The sequence below is a fragment of the Panthera leo genome, chromosome E2, assembly GCF_018350215.1.
Source record: "Panthera leo isolate Ple1 chromosome E2, P.leo_Ple1_pat1.1, whole genome shotgun sequence".
NCBI classification, from domain to species: domain Eukaryota; kingdom Metazoa; phylum Chordata; class Mammalia; order Carnivora; family Felidae; genus Panthera; species Panthera leo.
Window position 1 is genome coordinate 26,212,903 of NC_056693.1, and position 19,559 is coordinate 26,232,461.

Below are 19,559 nucleotides of genomic sequence, written 5' to 3' on the forward strand. Positions count from 1 at the left end.
GTGCCCTTCTGGGAGCTGTGGGATCCAGCACCATATGCCAAGAAACACAGGAGTATTGCCCTGCCATGTATCAGATAATGGAAGTACAGACCTTGGTCCTGGCTGTGTGCTCTGAAGTGTCCCCTGACCTGGCTCCAAACCCTCTTGGCCATGGTCCAGGAGTCCCTGGAAGATATCACTTGAGACAATCACTATTGACAAGAGAACCTTTGGGGAAGTTCAGGTTCCCAGTGGAGAATTTCCAACATACTATCGGAGCAAATAGTTTGGATGAATTGGAGAGGGGAAGAGGAATAGTTTGACTTTATTCACATCACCCATCCCCAAGGCAGCACAGCTTAGGGCCAAAAGACATCTTTTCAGCCCATGATTTCTCTCTCATGGTAAAGTGAGAGCTGGCTTCCAAAGCTGGCATCCAGCTGTGCAGGATACTGACAAAGAACCCCATTTCTCTCTGACCACATTCAGAGGACTAAATTTTGATCTACATGATAAGGGCAAGAAAAGGCTAAGAGAGAGGCAAGTAGGACTCTTGGAGGGAATTAAAGGAACATGAATCCTATTAACTGCATTAGAGACTAAATTAAGAAGCCTGTCATGAGTTGCTGGGGATACGTCACTCACACATGCCTCCAACTGGTTCACAGGCACCCTCAGCATTCTACATGCCTCACCTACACACACACCCATCCTGTGGCCAGGTCCCTGTGCATGCTGCCAATGGCAGCAGTGAAAGGAAGCTTTGACAGACAACTAGTGAGCATGCACAGAAAACCACACCAAATGTATGGGCTAGGGAGAGACCACAAACTTGCGCTTTTGGGAAAACAAAAGGGGAGGCTGTCAGCACCCAACCTGATGCTTTGCAAGATTGAAAGAAAGCATATAGGCTTAAGAATTCTGCCACAAGAAAGAGCAAGAAGATGGATCAGGTGTACCCACAGAAGGTCTGAGAAAGCCCTAGATTCCCTAGCAAGGATCATGGAATGTATTTATCTCCCAACAGCAGTAAGTAAAGATTGGAGGAGGTAATTGATATTTCAAATGTGAAAACAGCAATGCAAAACTTCAAGGAACATAAAAAATCACGGAAACATGACACCACTAAAGGACAACAATAATCTTTCAGTAACTGATCCCAAAGAGATGTATATCTGCAATTAACCCAATAAAGAATTGACAACAGCTGTTTTAAGGAATTTCAATGAGTTATAAGAAAACACAGAAAAACAATTGAGATGAATCAGGAAAACAATACATGAACAAAATGGGAAGTTTAAAAAAAAGAGGGAAATTATTTTTTTCATGTTTATTTTTGAAAGAGAGACAGACGGAGTGCAAGCTGGGGAGGGACAGAGAGAGAGAGGGAGACACAGAATCTGAAGCAGGCTCCAGGCTCCAAGCTGTCAGCACAGAGTCTGACATGGGACTCAAACTCACAAACCCTGAGATCATGACCTGAGCCAAAGTCAGATGCTTAACTGACTGAGCCACAAAGGCACCCCAAAAGGAGACAGAAATTATTAAAAGAACCAAACAGAAATTATGAAAGTGAATACAGTAAATAAAATGAAAAGTGTAATAGAGAGTATCAACAACAGAAAGAATCTATAAGTTAGAAGACAAGAACTTTGAAATTTTCCAGTCAGAGGAGAACAAAGAAAGAAGAATTTAAAAAGAGTGAAGAAAGCTTATGTGATCTATGGAATACCATCGAAAGAAATAATTTCAAGTTGTTGGAGTTTCAGGAAATAAAGAGGGAGAATGAGGCAGAAGACTTATTTAAAGAAATAATGGCTTAGAACTTCCCAAATCTAGGTAGAGATTTGAATAGCCAAGTTCATGAAGCTCATAGGTCATCAAAGAAACTCAAACTCAAAAAGATAATTTCTAACACACATTAGAATAAAATTTTCACAGATCAAACAACAGCAAGAGAAAAGAAACTTCTAACTTACGAGGGAATCCCATGAAGGCTATTAGTGATTTCTCAGCAGAAACCTTACAGGCCAAGAGAGTGGGATGATGTATTCAAAGTTCCGGGGGAAAAAAAACAAAAACAAAAACATAAAACTACCAACTAAGAATATTCTAACCAGCAAACTATCATTCAGAAATGAAAGTGAGATAAAGACTTTCCCAGGCAAACAAAAGCTGAGGGAGTTTATCACCACTAGACCTGCCTTAACAAGAAATACTGAAAGAAATTCTTCAAGCTGAAGTTAAAGGACACTAATTAGTAACATTAAAATATGTAACACACTGACACTAATTAGTAACATGAAAATATGCAACAATGTAAGTATACAGTCAAATTCAGAATACTCTAATACTGTATTATGGTAGTGTGTTAACAATTCTAATATAAAGGTTAAAAGACAATAATTTTTAATAAGTAAACAATATAAAAAGACAAGTTGTAACACCAGAAGCATAAAAGGGGGAGAGTAAAAGGGTAGAGTTTTTGTATGCAATCAAAATTAAGTTGTTGTTAACCTAAAATAGACCATCATATCTATAAATTTCTTTATGTAAGCCTTAAGGTAACCACAAAACCTACAGCAGATTCAATAAAGAGAAGGGAATCAAAGCATACCACTATGAAAATCGTCAATTCACAATGGAAAGCAGCAAAAGAAGAAGAAAGGAATGGGGGACCTACAAAACAGCCAGAAAACAATAAGATGGCATTAATAAATCCTTACGTATCAATAAACATGTGAAATGCAAAGGGATTAAATCCTTCAATAAAAAGGCATAGAGTGGCTGGCTGAATGAAAAAAATAAGACCCAACTACATGCTGCCTACAACAGACTCACTTCAGCTTTAAAGATACACATAGGCTCAAAGTGAAGGGATGGAAACATGCAAGTGGAAACCAAAAGACAGCAGGGGTAGCTATACTTATATCAAACAAAATGGATTCTAAGAAAAAGAAACCATAACAAGAGACAAAATCACTACACAATGATAAAAGGATCAAGTAATCAAGAATATATAACAATCATAGATGATAGATAAATAGATTGATAAATTATAGACATCTTTTAATGGTGGAGAACCTAAATATATTAAATAAACACTAATAATAAAATATTAGTAGGTGACTTTAATACTCCATTTTCAACATTAGCTATATCATCCAGGCATAAAATCAATAAGGAAACACTAGAGTTGAGCTACACTTTAGACCAAGTGGGCCTAACAAAAATATACAGAAAATTCTATCCAGCAACAGTAGAACATGTGTTCTTCTTCTCAAGAACACGTGCAACATTCCCCAGGATAGACCGTGATAAGTTACAAAACAAATCTTAGCAAATTTAAGAATATTGAAATCATACCAAGTATTTTTTCTGACCACAATGGTATGGAACTAGAAATCAATAACAAAAAAAGATGGAAAGTTCACAAATATGTGTGTATTACACAACATATTTCTGACCAGACAATGAGTCAAAGAAGAAATCAAAAGGAAAATTTTAAAAATATCTTGAAATAAATAAAAGTGGAAACATGACATACCAAATTTGTGGGATGCAGTAAAAGTAGTCCTCAAATGGAAGTTTATAATGATAAATGCCTACATTAAGAAAAATAAAAGGTTTCAAATAAATAACCTAAATTTACACTTCAGTGAACCAAAAAATGAAGAACAAACTAAGCCCAAAGTTAGCAGAGGGAAATAAAACAAAGAACAGAAATAAATGAACTAGAGACTAGAAAAACAGTAGAAAAGATCAATGAAACTACAACTGGTTTTTTTTGAAAAAATAAACAACTGGCAAATCTTTAGCTAGACTAAGAGAAAAAAGAGAAGACTCATAAAATTAGAAAGAGTAGACATTGCAACGGATACCACAGAGATATAAATGATCATAAGAGACTATTAGAACAAATGTACATCGACAAATTGGATAACCTAGAAGAAATTGATAAATTCCTAGAAACACACAATTACCAAGACTTAATAATGAAGAAATAGAAAATCTGAACAGACCAATACAATAAGAAGATTGAACTAGTAATCAAAACTATCCCCAAAAAAGAAAATCCCAGACCAAATTGTTTCCCCAGCGAATTCTACAAAACATTTACAGAAGAATTAATGCCAAAGCTTCTCAAACTCTTCTAAAAAAATTGAAGAGGAGGAAACATCCCCAAACTCATTTTATGAGACAAGCATAATCCTGATAGCAAAGCCAGATAAAGACATAACAAGAAAACTACAGGCCAATACCCTAATGAATATAGATGCAAGTATTGTCAACAAAATATTAGCAAACTAAATCCAACAACACATTAAGAAATCATATACCATGATCAAGTAGAATTTATCCCTGAGATGCAAGGATGCTTCAACATATGCAAATCAACAAATATGATACACTTCATTAATAGAATAAAAGATAAAAATCATATGATCATCTCAATAAATACAGAGAAATAATGCATCTAATACATTAAGGTACATCTTAAGAGATACAGAAAAATCAGTTGATAAAATACAACATGTGTTCATGATTAAAAAACACTCTCAACCAATTGGATATAGAAAGAATATACTGTCACATAATAAAAGGCATATATGACAAGCCTACACCTAACATTATACTCAATGATGAAAGTTTGAAAAGTTTTCATCTAGAATCAGGACCAAAACAAAGATGTTCACTCTTACCACTTTTATTCAACATAGTACTGCAAGTCCTAGCCGTAGCAATTAGGTAAGAAAAGGAAATAAAGGATATACAAATTGGAAAGAAAGGTGTAAAACTGTCTTTGCTTGCAGATGGTATTATCTTATATATAGAAAATCCTAAAGACTAAATGAAAAACTTAGAACTAAACAAATTCAGTAAAGTTTCAGGATACAAAATCAATATATAGAAATCAGTTGTGTTTCTATATACTAAAATAAAATATCTGAAAAGAAATAAAGAAAACAATCTCATTCACAACAGCTTCAAAAAAAATAAAATACTCATGGCTAAACTTAACAAAGGAAGTGAAAGAACTGTACACTGAAAACTACAACACTTTGAGGAAAGAAATTGAAGAGAAAAACAAATGGAAAGATACCCTGTGTTCATGGATCAGAAAAATTAATATCATTAAAATATCCATACTACTTAAAGCTATCTATAGATTTGGCACAATTCCCATCAAAATTCTAATGATATTTTTTTTACAGAAATAGAAAAAACAATTCTAAAATTTGTATGAAATCACAAAAGACCTTGAATAGTCAAAGCAATCCTAAGAAAGAAGAACAGAGCTGGTGGCATGACAGTTCCTGATTTCAAACTATACTACAAAGCTACAGTAATCAATGGTGCTGGCATAAAAATAGACACATAAACCAATAGAACAAAATTGAGAGATTACAAATAAACCCTTGAAAATACAGTCAACTAATATTTGACAATGGATCCAAGAATACTCAACGGGAAAAGGATATTCTCTTTAATAAATGGTGTTGGGAAAACTGGATAATCACATGCAAAAGAATAAAATTGGACTCCTGTTTTAATGCCACTCACAAAAATTAACCTGAAATGGATTAAAGACTTTAACATAAGAACTAAAAATATAAAGTCCCTATAAGTAAACAGGGGGATAATTTCCTTCTCTTGGCAATTATCTTTTGGATGTGACACCAGAAGCACAAGCAAAATAAAAAGCAAAAATAAGTGGAACTACATAAAACTAAAAATATTCTATACAGCAAAATAAACAATCAACAAAATGAAAATACAACCTACAGAATGGGAAAAATATTTGCAAATCATATCTGATAAAGGGTTAACTTCAGTCCCTTTTTTTTAAGTTTATTTTTTTTTCAGTAATCTCTACATCTAATGTGAGGCTTGAACTCACAACCCCAAGATCAAGACTCTCATTCTCTTCTGACTGAGCCAGCCAGGCACCCCTTGATAAAGAGTTAATATACAAAACATATAAGGAAGTCATACAACTCAAAATCAAAATAACCCAAACAGAAAAATCTGATTAAAAATGAGAAAAGGAACTGAATAGAAACTTCTGCAAAGAAGATATACAAATGGCCTAAAAGTACATGAAAAGGTGCTCAATATCACTAATCGTTAGGGAAATGCAGGTCAAAACCACAAAAAGATATTACTTCATACCTGTTAGAACGGCTATTATCAAAAAGATGACTGGGTGGCTCAGTCGGTTAAGCGGCTGCCTTTGGCTCAGGTCATGATCTCACGGTCTGTGAGTTCGAGCCCCGCATCTGGCTCTGTACTGATAGCCTGGAGCCTGCTTGTGTTTCTGTGTCTCCCTCTCTCTGGGCCCCTTTCCCATACACACTCTGTCTCTCTCTGCTTTTCAAAAATGAATAAATGTCAAAAAAAATTTTTTTAAAAACAAAAAGATGAGGATTTTAGCACTCCACTTGCAGAAATGGATAGATCATCTAGACACATGGTCAATAAAGAAACAAGGGCTCTGAATGATACATTGGATCAGATGGACTTGACAGATATATTTAGAACTCTGCATCCCAAAGCAACAGAATATACTTTCTTCTCGAGTGCACATGGAATATTCTCCAAGATAGATCACATACTGGGTCACAAAACAGCCCTTCATAAGTATACAAGAATTGAAATCATACCATGCATACTTTCAGACCACAATGCTATGAAGCTTGAAATCAACCACAGGAAAAAGTCTGGAAAGCCTCCAAAAGCATGGCAGTTAAAGAACACCCTACTAAAGAATGAATGGGTCAACCAGACAATTAGAGAAGAAATTGAAAAATATATGGAAACAAATGAAAATGAAAATACAACAATCCAAATGCTTTGGGATGCAGCGAAGGCAGTCCTGAGAGGAAAACACATTGCAATCCAGGCCTATCTCAAGAAACAAGAAAAATCCCAAATACAAAATCTAACAGCACACCTAAAGGAAATAGAAGCAGAACAGAAAGACAGCCTAAACCCAGCAGAAGAAGAGAAATAATAAAGATCAGAGCAGAAATAAATAATACAGAATCTAAAAAAACTGTAGAGCAGATCAACGAAACCAAGAGTTGGTATCTTGAAAAAATAAACAAAATTGATAAACCTCTAGCCAGCCTTCTCAAAAATAAAAGGGAGATGACCCAAATAGATAAAATTATGAATGACAATGGAATTATTACAACCAATCCCTCAGAGATACAAGCAATTATCAGGGAATACTATGAAAAATTATATGCCAACAAACGGGACAACCTGGAAGAAATGGACAAATTCCTAAACACCCACAAGCTTCCAAAACTCAATCAGGAGGAAATAGAAAGCTTGAACAGACCCATAACCAGCGAAGAAATTGAATCAGTCATCAAAAATCTCCCGACAAATAAGAGTCCAGGACCACATGGCTTCCCAGGGGAGTTCTACCAGATGTTTAAAGCAGAGATAATACCTATCCTTCTCAAGCTATTCCAAAAAATAGAAAGGGAAGGAAAAGTTCCAAACTCATTCTATGAAGCCAGTATTACTTTGATTCCTAATCCAAACAGAGGCCCATTAAAAAAAGAGAAGTACAGGCCAATATCCCTGATGAATATGGATGCAAAAATTCTCAATAAGATACTAGCAAATCGAATTCAACAGTTTTTCATATAAAAAGAATTATTCACCATGATCAAGTGGGATTCATTCCTGGGATGCAGGGCTGGTTCAACATTCGCAAATCTATCAACGTGATACATCACATTAATAAAAGAAAAGATAAGAACCATATGACCCTGTCAATCGATGCAGAAAAGGTCTTTGACAAAATTCAGCATCCTTTCTTAATAAACACCCTCGAGAAAGTTGGGATAGAAGGAACATACTTAAACATCATAAAAGCCATTTATTAAAAGCCCACAGCTAACATCATCCTCAATGGGGAAAAACTGAGAGCTTTCTCCCTGAGATCAGGAACATGACAGGGATGTCCACTCTCACAGCTGTTGTTTAACATAGTGTTGGAAGTTCTAGCCTCAGCAATCAGACAACAAAAGGAAATCAAAGGCATCAAAATTGGCAAAGATGAAGTTAAGCTTTCGCTTTTTGCAAATGACATGATATTATACATGGAAAATCCGATAGACTCCACCAGAAGTCTGCTAGAACTGATACATGTATTTAGCAAAGTTGCAGGATACAAAATCAATGTACAGAAATCAGTTGCATTCTTATACACTAACAATGAAGCAACAGAAAGACCAATAAAGAAACTGATCCCATTCACAATTGCACCAAGAAGCATAAAATACCTAGGGATAAATCTAACCAAAGATGTAAAAGATCTGTATGCTGAAAACTGTAGAAAGCTTATGAAGGTAATTGAAGAAGATATAAAGAAATGGAAAAACATTCCCTGCTCATGGATTGGACGAATAAATATTGTCAAAATGTCAATACTACCCAAAGCTATCTACCCATTCAATGCAATCCCAATCAAAATTGCACCAGCATTCTTCTCGAAACTAGAACAAGCAGTCTTAAAATTCATATGGAACCACAAAAGGCCCGAATAGCCAAAGTAATTTTGAAGAAGAAGACCAAAGCAGGAGGCATCACAATCCCAGACTTTAGCCTCTACTACAAAGCTGTCATCATCAAGACAGCATGGTATTGGCACAAAAACAGACACTTAGACCAATGGAATAGAATAGAAACCCCAGAACTAGACCCACAAACGTATGGCCAACTCATCTTTGACAAAGCAGGAAAGAACATCCAATGGAAAAAAGACAGTCTCTTTAACAAATGGTGCTGGGAGAACTGGACAACAACATGCAGAAGATTGAAACTAGAACACTTTCTCACACTATTCACAAAAATAAACTCAAAATGGATAAAGGACCTGAATATGAGACAGGAAACCATCAAAATCCTAGAGGAGAAAGCAGGAAAAGACCTCTCTGACCTCAGCCGTAGCAATTTCTTACTTGACACATCCCCAAAGGCAAGGGAATTAAAAGCAAAAATGAACTACTGGGACTTTATGAAGATAAAAAGCTTCTGCACAGCAAAGGAAACCACCAACAAAACTAAAAGGCAACCAACGGAATGGGAAAAGATATTTGCAAATGACATATCGGACAAAGGGCTAGTATCCAAAATCTATAAAGAGCTCACCAAACTCCACACCCAAAAAACAAATAACCCAGTGAAGAAATGGGCAGAAAACATGAATAGACACTTCTCTAAAGAAGACATCCGGATGGCCAACAGACACATGAAAAGATGTTCAACGTCGCTCCTCATCAGGGAAATACAAATCAAAACCACACTCAGATATCACCTCACGCCAGTCAGAGTGGCCAAAATGAACAAATCGGGAGACTATAGATGCTGGAGAGGATGTGGAGAAACGGGAACCCTCTTGCACTGTTGATGGGAATGCAAATTGGTGCAGCCACTCTGGAAAACAGTGTGGAGGTTCATCAAAAAATTAAAAATAGACCTACCCTATGATCCAGCAATAGCACTGCTAGGAATTTACCCAAGGGATACAGGAGTACTGATGCATAGGAGCACTTGTACTCCAATGTTTATAGCAGCACTCTCAACAATAGCCAAATTATGGAAAGAGCCTAAATGTCCATCAACTGATGAATGGATAAAGAAATTGTGGTTTATATTCACAATGGAATACTACGTGGCAATGAGAAAGAATGAAATATGGCCCTTTGTAGCAACATGGATGGAACTGGAGAGTGTAATGCTAAGTGAAATAAGCCATACAGAAAAAGACAGATACCATATGGTTTCACTCTTATGTGGATCCTGAGAAACTTAACAGAAACCCATGGGGGAGGGGAAGGAAAAAAAAAAAGAGGTTAGAGTGGAAGAGAGCCAAAGCATAAGAGACTCTTAAAAACTGAGAACAAACTGAGGGTTGATGGGGGGTGAGAGGGAGGGGAGGGTGGGTGATGGGTATTGAGGAGGGCACCTTTTGGGATGAGCACTGGGTGTTGTATGGAAACCAATTTGACAATAAACTTCATATACTGAAAAAAAATAAAAATAAAATAAAAATAAAAATAAAAAAACAAAAAGACTAGAGATAACAAGTGTTGGCAAAAACATAGAGAAAAGAAAAAGACGAGAGATAACAAGTATTGGCAAAAACATAGAGAAAAGAAAATTCTTCCACACTGTTGGTGAGAATGTAAATTGGTATAGCCACTGTGGAATACAGTATGGAGGCTCCTCAAAAAAAAAATGTACAATAAAATTGACATATGATTCAGCAATCCCCCTTCTGAGTAGATATCCAAAGGAAATGAAATCAAGATCCTGAAAAGATATCTGTACCTTCACATCCATTGCAACATCATTCTCAATAGTCAAGATATGGAAACAACCCAAGTGTCCATTTATGGATGAATGGATTAAGAAGATGTAGTGTACATATACAGTGGAACATTATTCAGCTTTGAGGAAGAAGGACATCCTGCCAACTGGGACAACAAAGATGGACCTAGAAGGAATTACGCTAAGTGAAGGAAGTCAGACAGAGAAAGAAAAATACTGTATGATATCCACTTATATGAAGAATCTAGAAAAGATGAACTCATAGTAATAGAGAGTAGAATGGTGGTTGCTAGGGGTTGGGTGGTAGAGGAAATAGAGACATGTCATTCAAAGGGTAAAAATTTCTAGTTATGAGTAAATTCTGGGGATATAATGTACAGCATGGTGATTATAGTTAACAATACTGTATTATATACTTGAAAATTGCTAAGAGAGTACATTTTAAACATTTTCACTTCAAAAGAGAAATGGTAAGTATGTGATGTGATGGAGGTGTTAACTAATGCTACTGTGGTGGTCATTTCACAATAAAGTCTATCAAATCCACGTGTTGTACACATCTACATGTATAATACAGCAAGTAGTATTATATGTCAGTTATATCTCAACAAAGCCATGGGAAAGTAAGGTTAAAATGAGTGGCACTGTCTCATCTGGGGCACTCTGGATACAGAGAAACTAACACGCCTTTTTTTTTCCAATAAGCCTAGAAAACCCTTGCTTATATTACAAAAATCCCTCCTCTGGAATAATATATTCTTTCTTACAATAGAATTTGAAAATTAAAGTGCCTTCACCTCAAGAAGACAATCTTCCAAAGTGGAAACTGGAATTATAAACAACCGGAGGGGGTAGATGTCTTGGAGCCAGTAATTCTGCTCAAAATCTCTTCTATCATTCAATTAATGAATATTGATGACATGAAAACAATGTATCCAACTCTAAATTCCTAATTCAAATAGGAACTCCCTGAATGTTTGTCAATCTGCACTGTACTCCACAGTCCACCTTCCATTTGCACCACCTAACACTACATTCCAGCAATGTTGCATGTCTTACTGCTGTCTGAACAAATTGCCAATTACTTTTGCCTCTGGGTCTTTGCATACACCACTGCCACAACCTGGAACAATCTAATATCCCTTCCTTAACTTGACCAATTCCTGCTCAGCCTTCAAGGCTCAATTCAGATATTTTCTCCTCTGGGAAAACTCCCCTACTTACTTATCTATTTCCCCAAATAGACTGTGGGCTTCACATTTGTCTTGTTTACAGCTGCATTTCTAACACTTAGACAGTCCCTGGTATATAGTAGGTGTTTAACACAAATTTATGGAATGAAAAATGAAATGAATACATGCATGAATAATGATAAGAATGAAAGAAGCCTGAGGTACAACTCCCCTCCCCAGAAAGGGAGAAATAAGCACACAATAACACACATAAAATGTAAACCACAGCATAGTGTCAGCCATAGGGAAAAACATACACACACAAAAAGAAAACCAAGACTTAAAGCTAAGAATTCAATCAAAGAAATAAAATGGAGGGGCGCCTGGGTGGCTCAGTTGGTTAAGCCTCCGACTTCAGCTCAGGTCACGATCTCATGGTCCGTGAGTTCGAGCCCCGCGTCGGGCTCTGGGCTGATGGCTCAGAGCCTGGAGCCTGCTTCCGATTCTGTGTCTCTCTCTCTCTCTGACCCTCCCCCGTTCATGCTCTGTCTCTCTCTGTCTCAAAAATAAATAAATAAACGTTTAAAAAAAAAAAAAAAGAAATAAAATGGAGCATTGAATAGTAGATTAACCCAAAAAGATAGGCAAAGAGAAACGGAAGAATATAAAACAGAGGGATAAGTGGAAGACAAATAGCAAGCTGATAGACTTAAATCCAATCACATCAATATTTACATTAAATATAAATGGAGTAAACACTTCAGTTAAAAACTAGAGATTGTCAAACTGGAGGTAAAAGCAAGACCCAATGATATGCTCCCTACAAGAGATGGTTTTTAAGTATAAAGACATAAATAAGCAATTCACAAATGAGCCAAATAAACAGGCACAGAAATGCTCAATCTCTGAGTATCAGGGAGGTATGTATTGAAGCCACAATCACAATAAAAGCTACTTCTCATTCTTCAGATAAGTAATATTTAAAAGTCTGAAAATTTTAACTCTTGGCATATATATGGATCACAGTAGCTCTTAAACCCTGCTGACAGGAGTATAAACTGTATAATTAATTTGCAGAGCAATTTGGCATTATCTGATCAAGTTCAAGATTATTTTACTAACACAGCCAGCAATTCTCCTCCTTAGGTATATAAATGGTCAGAACCAATTCTGTCTATTCAAGGAATCCCATACAGAGTAGCCACAAACTTTGTATGCTTCTTTTTATTGTACTTACAAATTCTCCTACCTCTGCTAGCCTCTTTTCAGTCATATTCACTAATGTCAACATTGAATTTCAATCTAGAAAAACACAAGCAAACAATCCACAGAAGACAGAACCTCATGCAAAAATATCTCAGTGGCCCCTCTATAGAAATATTTGTAGCATCTCTGTAATATTTTGAATATTCATCAATAGGAAAATGGGTGTGTTGTTTAATATGAATACTGTATATTACTATTAAAAAATAAAAATGAATGTCAATCCACACATCAGTCCATGTGAATATTCCATGTGATAAATTGAAAGGGGAAAAAGCATTGCAATAAAATACATACTTCTGATAACCATTTGTGAAAAGTTCACATACTTGCAAAACAATATATTCATTTACTGATAATTATATTTGTAGGAAAATTCCACTCTTCCAAGTAACTCTGATTGCATTTATTGGAGAATAGTATTAGAAACTAAGATACAGGTACTAGGTGTATTCTTTGCTACTGGGATGTTGATATGATGGGATGAGGAGGGCACTTTACCTCTGTTGTCTTCCTCCCCAAAACCCATAATTCCAGTCTAATCATAGGAAAAATATTAGACAAATCCTAACTGAGGGACATTTTACAAAATACCTGACCAGTACTACTTAAAACGGTCAAGCTCATCAAAAAACAAGGAAAAGCTGAGACAATGTCATAGCCAAGAGCCTAAGAAAATGTGATAACTAGGATCATGGGGGGGGGGGGAAGGAACGTTAGGAAAAAACTAAGGAAAGCTACATAAAGTATGGATATTAGTCAATAATGGTATGTCAATATTTGTTCATTAATCTTAACACATATGTAAGGTATTAACATTAATGTAAGATGCAAAAACAGGGGAATGCTCCATATTATTTTCACAACTTTTCTGTAACCTAAAGTTGTCCTTAAAAAATAGTTTACTTTTTTAAAATTAGTGAGAAAATATACACCAATTTCAAGATGTTGGCTACATCTGGTGGCAATGAGATCTGGAAGTTATACAGGGATTGCCCTATGACATTGTAATATTTAATTGTATATTTAAGAGTGTAAACCCTGGAGGGTCACCTGGGTGACTCAGTTGATTAAGAGGCCCAACTCTTGATTTTGTTTCAGGTCATGATCTCACAGTCATGAGATTGATCCCCACATCAAGCTCTACACTCAGCTTGGGATTCTCTCTCTCTCTCTCTCTCTCTCCCCTAGCCCCTCCCCCATGCTCTCTTTCTCTGTCTCTCAAAATAAATAAATAAACATTATTAAAAAAAGAATGTAAACCCTGGAATCAGGCTGTCTGTGTTCAGTGTCACTGAGTAATGCAGACCACCTGTGCTACCCAAGTTCTGAGGAAGGAAAGATCAGTACAGTGTGGGAGGAGGCTGAAGTTAGGGAGAACCTCTTACAGGAGGTGACACTGGAGCTTGGTGGCTAGACAAGAGAGGAGAGGCAAGGAAGAGAGTTTGAGAGAAAGCCCAGGTGAGGCATCCAGCTGATATGGGGTGTGTGGCACCTGCACAGTAGAGCTCTTAAGGGCACCATTGGGCAAGGGCTCTGGCAAGAGTCAAGAGAGACAAGGGTGGGAACAGCAGTGAAGTGCTCTAGATCTCTTCCTAGACATCAGTCTCCTGGCCCCTGCATAGACCCAACCCAGGGCAAAGTCCCCCCTCCCACCCTAAGGGCCTTCCCTTTGTCAGTGTACTGGAAAGTCTTTCACAGCTTCCTCTACCCAAAGCATCATGCCCCGCCCCCACCCCTCAGCTTTTCCAGATTTGCTTCAGGAAGACAATGGAAGGGGATGCTCAGGGATGATCAAACTGAGAAAAGTAAAGAAAACTGGCCTCTCATCCTTGGATAGGCCCTTGGCTCCTTGAATAAATGTAATCCAGCTCTGGCCAGAGAGACAGGAGGAGGGAAATCTGGTCATGGGCATAGTCTTGCATGCAGAGTCTTTCTAGCGCCTTCCTATCCTTCCTGTTGCTGTCACAATATGGGCATGACAGCTAAGCTGGGTCACTGACCAGTTGTATGTGGCTTCCCACTGCCTCTGGGCCACTTCCCCTGCCTGCAGTCCCCTGAGGGCTGCACAGAAGGTTAGTCTGAGCAAAGCAGAGGTAGAAAGCAGAGTAGCTGATAGAGAAGAAAGAGCCCACTACAAGTTCTGAAACCCAATTGAAATTATTTGGGGAGAGAGAATCATAGAATCCAAGAATTAAAAGAATCCAAGAAGACATTAGCTGTAGAAAACTCAGTGTCTTGAGTGAGAATTTCCTTCCAGCCAACCAGACCATGACTCAGCAAGCTTTGGCAACAGACCCTAGTCACTTCTCAAGAAGGCCCTCGTGTGTAGTTCAGCAAACAGCCTGAATCTAGTCATGAGGAAATTATCAGACAAACCCAAAGGAACATTCTACAAAACCCCTGGCCTGCACTCTTTAAAACTGTTCATATTATCAAAGACAAAGACAGGCGAGGAAACATTCCAGACTAATGGCAACTGAAGAGACATGACAGCTAAAAGCAATACACAACCCTGCATTGGATCCTGGACCAAAAAGAAAAAATTAAGGACACTATTTTGGGACAATTTGGGAAAGTAGAATATGGACTGTAGGGTACATAGCAGTATTATATCAAAGTAAAATTTTCTGATGTTGATAATTGTACAATTTGACAATTAATAATTGTGATAATTATGGTTATGCAAGAGAACATCCTTATTCTTAGGAAGTATATACTAAAGCACTTAGAGATAATGGAGCAAAATGTCTGCAATTTACTCTCAAATGTGTCAGAAAAATAATAATTATGCACAGAGAATGTTAAAGCAAATGTGGCAAAATGTTAATTTGCAATTCGGAGTGAAGGGTATTTAGAATTTCTTAGTGTTATTATTGTTATTTTTATGTAGTTTAAAATCATTTCAAACCAAAAGTTAAACCTTTTTTAAAGAAATAGCCCTAAAGGGAATGAATTGTTTTCTTTCTGTGGAACTGAAAGTGATTTTCCTGCCAACAGTCGCTCTGCACTCAGGTGCCGCACAGGCTACATTTATGTCTCTTTATGCGCCCTCAGATGCGTGAGGACAATCACTGTTTCTCTCTGCTCACCCCCAGAAACCCATCTGCAATTTCTCTCTTGTCCAAACTAAATGGCCCCAGTCCCTATGATCAGGATCCTCTCCCTAAGAGTGTGGGCTTCACCATCCATGGAGAATGCTTACTATGACCTTTATAATTTTTCTCACTTTCCTAAAGGCAAAGAATCCTGACAGCAAGCTGTCATCAGCTTGTCTTAAGGGTTCCGGACTCCAAGATGCCGAACACAGGAGACCAGGCCTCCCTGGCCTTGTTCAAGTAATCAGAGTGCGTAGGAAACTGGTGCTGGGAGGTAATTTCCTTGAGCACTCCACAGGGAATGTGGAGTTATGATTACCTAAGACGGCTTGGAAGCATTGCAGCAAGAATGGCACCTTGCTAAATTTGGCAGCCCCAGAGGGAAAATGAGACTTTTTAAATCAGGAAGTCTGCTTTGGCTAACGTCTCTATCCCCGTCTGTCATGCTATCCTCTGCCAGGAGCGAGGAGCTGCCTGGAGTGGCAAATCTGCTTGCTGGCAGCCAGAAGGTGGGGGTGGGCCCTGATAGGAGCTGACAGGAGCAGAGACCGGGCCGAGCCAGGGCCCCTGCAGCCACCATGACTCTGTTCCTGGCAGCTTTTCTCCACTCAGAGCATCTGAGGGTTGGCAGGGGATGGGAAAAGGTCCCTGGTGCATCCCTCTGCTTTCTGGCAGGACATCCCCAACCTGACCTCAATGGGCCTGACAAGGCAGAAGCAGGAAGGTCTCCATTTAGAGCAGGGGACACAAACTGGTGGGTTATGGACCACATACAACTTCAGGTCCGCTTTATTTGGTCTGCACAGTTTAATTTTTCTGAATTTGAATTAGCAGGTACCATTATAAAAAAAAAAAAAGGCCCTGGCTTTTGACAAAATATCAGAGAGCTCTGTATGCTTGTGTGGCCACAATCACCTCACACTGAGCAGCAGCAACCATTTTCTGGCAGGGCAGACATGCTCTAGTTTGCTGCAATCCCTACCTCTCCTTATTGCCTCCCTGACTCCAGGGATCTGGGGAACTTTGCCTTTATCCTCACATTGGCACTGCAATTTCCTTATAGTGGATTCATTTTTCCTTATCCTTGCTCTCCAAAGGGGGAGAGCGAAAGATAGCTACAGGGCATTTCAAGTAGCAATATTTTCCACACCTACTCACTTTGCTCAATTAAATTCCATTTCTGCCTCTCTAACCCAGAAAATTAACAAGTAATTATTCTTGTTTGAGAACTGGATTCTGTTTTCCTTGGTGCCCATAATGGAAGTCTTTCCTTAGGACTCCCTGCATCAATCAAATGCAGATACCCTGTTAATCATAAAATCCTTCCAAGATAAGAGATTGTGCCCCCTGTGGCTTTCTTGATAAATCCATTCTTAATTTCAAGCCACCAAAATTACCAAGATCCAATGGTCCCATGCCCTCTCCCCAGCTCCCATAGCCCCTTCCTCCAGGCCCTGACCAGCCTCCAGCTCAGAGGAGAAACTCTGTCCAGTTGTCCCAGCACCCAAGTGGGTAGCCAAACCCCCGAGAAGGGACTGCTATTGGGAGAAGGAGGAAGGAAATTGAGAGGGAGCAGAAGAAAGCACACAAGGGTGAGAGGATGCAAAGCCTGGGGTGCAGAAATGAGGGCAGGGGCTTTGCCCAAGGCTTCTCATTTCCAGAAAGCCCCATACAGTGGCCTGTGATAATGTTTCCAAGTGAGGTCTCCCATTCAGTCACAGAGATATTCTGACAACATGGAAGGACAATGATAACTCCCATTTTGGATCTGTTTGAACCACACAGGAATGCACCATGAATTTAAGTTTCTTTAAAACAATAAATTCTGTAATAAAATTGTGAATACTACACACTATACAGTGTGTATATGGGTGTGTTAAAAGACTTCATTTATTCAGTGTAGGCTCTTGTGTATCACAGATTTGGATACCCTGGCTTGGCATTTCTTTTTCTTTTACATACCAGGGGGGTCCAAAAATGGAAGAGCCCTAAGCCTCCCCTCTGCTCTGGGATGCCCTCGGTCCCTGCTTATTCTTGCGTGGGCAGCCACAGTTTGATGTGGTGTCACTCACCACAGCCAGTCCTGGGGATGGAGACAAGGGCACCCAGGGCTGATTGCTAGAGAGAGAAGTTTTACCTGGGCAGGAAACACTAGCGTCCTGAGGAGGAATGGATGAGGAGGAAGGGTCCAAAGTCATGAGGCTCAGCAGGTACTGCCTGCTGCCTGTTGTCTGAGTCTTCTTCTTTCCACAGACTTTAGATTTGGCTTCCCTGTCCCACCTGTCTGGAGCCCTCCTCTCCAACTGCCCCATTCAACTGTCGCTCCCACCATGCCTATGGAGGGAACTCTGAGGGGCCAACATTCCCTCTTTCACGTTAAAGGGCACTGCCCCCTCCCCAGATGGACTTGTAGCCCCATCTTACTCTTTCACTGATGGCCAAGTTCATGCAGTGTGCTTGCAAGGCCACCCTTCCAAGCCTGTCATATCACAGCTTTGTATCAATAAAAGAAAAAATGCCCCCCACCAGCCCCATTCTACAAGTGAGGAGAATAAGGAATAGAGGCCTTCCATGACTGGCCTAGAGCAAGGATGAGACCAGAGGCCAAGTCTCCTGACTCCTAGTCAGGACCTCTCTCCCAAAAAGCATGCATTTCCCTCTCTGAGCTCCTGCAAAGGTGAAGCAACTCTGAGGTCAAGAGATGGGGGGGTGCGGGGGGCGTGGATCTGACCTTCAAAACAAAGAAAATCTCATTCATGTATTCTCCATTCAGTTAACCAAACATAAAAGGTGTTTTGACCTCTTTTTTTTTTTCTTGAATTACAAGAAAAGTAAGTCAGAAACTGACACTGACTGCTGATTCTTACATATGAAATTTCCTGTTTATCTCACTCGTGGCTTTGCAAACTCTGGAGTGCAGGTCTTTTCCAGCATCTTGAGATCCTTCAAGTGCCTGGCCATGGGGCCTTGCTCAGAGCTGGCTGAAGGATTCCATGGTGGCCAGGGAATGGCTGGGAGCAGGCAAATCTCTGAATTCAGAAATAACAAATCTTGATTCATTTTTAAGAATCATTTAGACACCTTAGAAGACTTCCTCCACCTAACTCCCACGGATTTTATGTCACATTCTACTATAGTATTCCAACCCTGCCAGAAGCCTCTTCCTACTCTTATCCTGGTCAATCCCTCCCCCTGCTGGCTGTTTCTGGCTCCTCCACCTCCTGGGATATAGTTCTCAGAGGAGGCTGCCGCCCCCCAACAGGGTACTTCACTTCATGCCCAAAAGGGAGGTGGGAAGTGGGGAGGGTCTGTACACAGGTTGCCCTGTAGAAAAATAGATCCCCAAGGAAGGTTCCCTGGCCTCGGGGTTGGGCTGCCTTGCAGAGGCTCCCTTTGTGCAGGTCTATGTTCCCTTTTGTTTGTCTCCATTCCTTCCTCCATAAATGCAAATCACTGCTAATAATATCACTTGACATTTGTAGAGCCCTTTGTGTGTCATGAAGTTCTTCCTTTTTATCACTTGATCTTCACAACCACCCCGGGAGGTCTCCGAAACACAGCCTAGACTTACTTTCACAATTTCCAAACAGATTTGAATGCTGTCAAGTTCATTGCAGATTGATGAGTGGTTTTTCTCCAAGTTCGTAGAAGGTCTGGCAGAGATGGATCTCTACTGGGACACAGCATTTTGGTA

The 19,559-nt window shown here is 39.0% G+C and overlaps 1 protein-coding gene across 10 annotated transcripts in view; it reads right to left on the reverse strand.

Moving 5' to 3' along the window:
• ABCC12 (ATP binding cassette subfamily C member 12) overlaps positions 1-18,166 on the reverse strand; it is a 95,832-nt gene extending 77,666 nt beyond the window's left edge. For all 10 annotated transcript variants that reach the window (XM_042919784.1, XM_042919788.1, XM_042919787.1 and 7 more), the window contains exon 1: positions 18,003-18,166. The gene's annotated coding sequence lies outside the window, so the exon portion shown is untranslated. The remainder of the gene's footprint in view (positions 1-18,002) is intronic.
• Positions 18,167-19,559: the final 1,393 nt, after the last annotated feature.